Below are 3,507 nucleotides of genomic sequence, written 5' to 3' on the forward strand. Positions count from 1 at the left end.
GATAGAGAGGAAGAAGTGAGATGAGAAACATCAATTCTTCACTGCAGCTCCTTAGTTGTTCATTGATTGCTTTCTCATATGTGCCTTGACTGGGGTCTACAGCACAGTGAGTGACCCCTTGCTCAAGCAAGTGACCTTTGGGCTCAAGCTAGTGACCATGAGGTCATGTCTATGATCCCAGAGACCTTTGGGCTGAAGCCAGAGACCCACACTCAAGCTGGATGAGCCCACCGCTAAGCCAGTGAACTCGGGATTTCAAACCTGGGTCCTCTCCTTCCCAGTCCAATACTCTTTGACACTGCACCACTGACTGGTCAGACAAAAAAAAAAATTAACTTGTTAACAGTACAAAAAACAGGCAGCAAGACAGATTTGGCTCATAGACTGTAGTTTGCCGCTTTCTGCCCTAAATCATCCTCTGTTCTTCTCTTTTGAGTTGTGGCTTTAGCCCTGACCTGTCCAGAGCTTTCTTCCCAGGACTGGAGGAGAGGCCTTGGTCCCCAGCCTAGGCATTTGATGACTCTGGGAAGAAAGAAAGGCAGCATAATACAATGAAAAGAGCATGGGCTCAGAGCCATATAGGCCTGGGTTCAAATCCTGGCTCTAGCACTTATTACGTGGGTGACTTCCTGTAACTCCTCCAGCCTTTCTGAGCCTCCCTTTTCTCACCTGTGTCCTGGAGCTTGCCTTATAGGGCCGTGTGGAAGGGCCTGTTCTTGGTGGATGTACAACAGGAAATAGCTGTTAACTGGGGACATGTGACTAAGCTAGAGAGGGAACAGGCTTTTGCTTTCTGCTCACTCAGGTCCAGCGGTTTCTCCAATCCAGCCTCCCAGGGATGTCCCTCTCCGCCTCTGTGAGGGGAATCAGGAAGGGAGCCTGACACGGCCCCTGAAGCTTGTCCCCACGTCGTGGAGCAGAGCTCTCGCTGCCCCTGGGCTGCTGGGCACGGCGGTGCTGGTCTCCGGGAGGCCATCCTGTGTGCTTCCACATTGGTTCAACCAGAGGAAAACAGAAATCTGCAATTGTTGTAAACACACTTAAATGTGCCTAGAATCAGCCATACAAACTATAAAACAAACTTGGTTCATGGTATGCATTGTTTGTGTTGGTTACAGTGAATCTAACAAAATTTCTTTGGAGTAGAAAGTAAGAACCTAGCACCCTTTGGCTAAGCAGTTTGTGCCTCTGTCTTTGATATTCCTTCCCAGGTACCTTATGACTGCCTGAAGTCCTGTGAGACTGTCTGAGTCCTGTAACCGCATGCCCACCCCCCCTTCCTGGGGAGAAAGGAGAGGCAGGGCCGTCTCCGGGTGGGCTGGAACTGGCCTCTGGTGTGTGTGGGGGTCTCCTTATGTGAAGATGTCAAAGGTCTGAGAGGGTGATGCCAAGGAGCTGGGGGTCTGCTGGGTCCATTACCTTCCCTCCCAGACCTGCTTCTCCCATTCAGTGACCAGATCCCTGCACACTAGCCTTCTGGACCTCAGACCGCAGGGTCATCTCTGACTTCTGTCTGCCCCTGACTGTCCTCTGCAAGGTGCCGTTCCCTCCCAGACCTGCTTCTCCCATTCAGTGACCAGATCCCTGCACACTAGCCTTCTGGACCTCAGACCGCAGGGTCATCTCTGACTTCTGTCCGCCCTGACTGTCCTCTGCAAGGTGCCGTTCCCTCCCAGACCTGCTTCTCCCATTCAGTGACCAGATCCCTGCACACTAGCCTTCTGGACCTCAGACCGCAGGGTCATCTCTGACTTCTGTCCGCCCTGACTGTCCTCTGCAGGTGCCGTTCCCTCCCAGACCTGCTTCTCCCATTCAGTGACCAGATCCCTGCACACTAGCCTTCTGGACCTCAGACCGCGGGGTCATCTCTGACTTCTGTCCGCCCTGACTGTCCTCTGCAGGTGCCATGTCTTTCTCCCTCTGCTTCACCACGTGGTTCAATCTGCTCCCCTTACGGTCCCACTGCCAATTCCCAGGTCCTGCCTCAGAACCAGTCCGCTTGCCCCAGAATCTCCCCTAACTGGGCTCAGCCCACATTGTACTGCCCAAAGCAGAGCTCGGGTGTTGTCAGTTCCCTGCTCAAAAACCATCACTGGCTTCCTCTGTCTATAGTAAAGCTAAGCTCCCATACATGACCCCAAGGCACATTTTGGCCTTATCTCCTACTAGTGGTCCCCTTCCCCACTGCTCTGTTCCAACGGAATAGAATGACCCATTACCCCGCCTAAGCTTTGCTCTACATCTTTGCTGATCTGTTTTAGCTCAGTTTTTCTAAAAGAAGAATCTGAATAAGTTACCTAGGAACCCCAACAAGCAGGGGTGAGGGAAAGGGGCCATGGAACAAAGAAGAAGGGAGACCCAGTACAAAGATGCCTTATCCAGTGGACCCCTGCTAAGGCTGAGTGGTGGCTTGATCCTGTGGGACCTTATAAGAAGCCTTAGGAAGTATGTCTGAGAACCAGCCGTCCCAGGAATGAAGCGGGAAGCATCTGTCCGTTGCCTCCCATTCCCTTGGTTTAGGGCTACTTTATAGGGGGGCCAGCTCTCCCAGTCCTTTGATGGTGATGTGACAGCTGAGCAGCTCCCCGCAGTATCCCAAGCCTCGGTGCCGGGAAACCTGGGGCAGAGAGCAAGTGGCACGTGGCAGGACATTGCCTGGTGGCTGCTGGGAAAATGGTCTCTGAAACAGTGGCTGGGGGAACAAGTGAGGCCGAGAGGACTTGAAGAGGTTACGAAGTGTCCCACCCATGGGCTTTCAGAAACATATTTATTTTATTTTATTTTACTTTATTTTTATTTTATTTTACTTTATTTTTTGTGTGACAGAGAGAGAGACAGATAAGGATAGACAGACAGGAAGGGAAAGAGATGAGAAGCATCAATTCTTTGTTGCAGCATCTTAGTTGTTCATTGATTGCTTTCTCATATGTGCCTTGAGCGGGGGCTACAGCAGAGTGCAAGCCAGTGACCCCTTGCTCAAGCTAGTGACCCCGGGCTCAAACCAGCAACCTTGGGCTTCAAGCCAGCAACCTGTGGGCTCAAGCCCAGTGACTGTGGGGTCATGTCTACAATCCCACGTTCAAGCCAGCGACTTCGTGCTCAAGCCGGATGAGCCCGTGCTCAAGCCGGTGACCTCAGTGTTTTGAACCTGGGTCCCTGGGTCCTCCGCATCCCAGTTCGACACTCTATCCACTGTGTCACCGCCTGGTCAGTCCAGAAACATAGTTTCTTTCCTTCAGCTCTTCCAGCCATAAGTCTTTCCTCCTGCCCAGGGACAGGGGAGCCTGGGAGAGAGACCGCCCTGGGCCTTGTTTGGGTGAGTCTCGCTCATACTTTTGGAGGCTGAGCTCACCGTTCCTTGCTAAGAAGAGTTCTCCTGTGAGATGTGGACTCTCCAGTTGGGATGGGTCATCCTGTGGGCCTCATAGCGAACTCAAAGACACAGATTTGTGGGCTCCTTGCTCTCTCTTGGCTGAAGGCTTGTTCTCTTTCCAAATGCTCAGAAAT

This window comes from Saccopteryx leptura, chromosome 8, assembly GCF_036850995.1.
Source record: "Saccopteryx leptura isolate mSacLep1 chromosome 8, mSacLep1_pri_phased_curated, whole genome shotgun sequence".
NCBI lineage: Eukaryota > Metazoa > Chordata > Mammalia > Chiroptera > Emballonuridae > Saccopteryx > Saccopteryx leptura.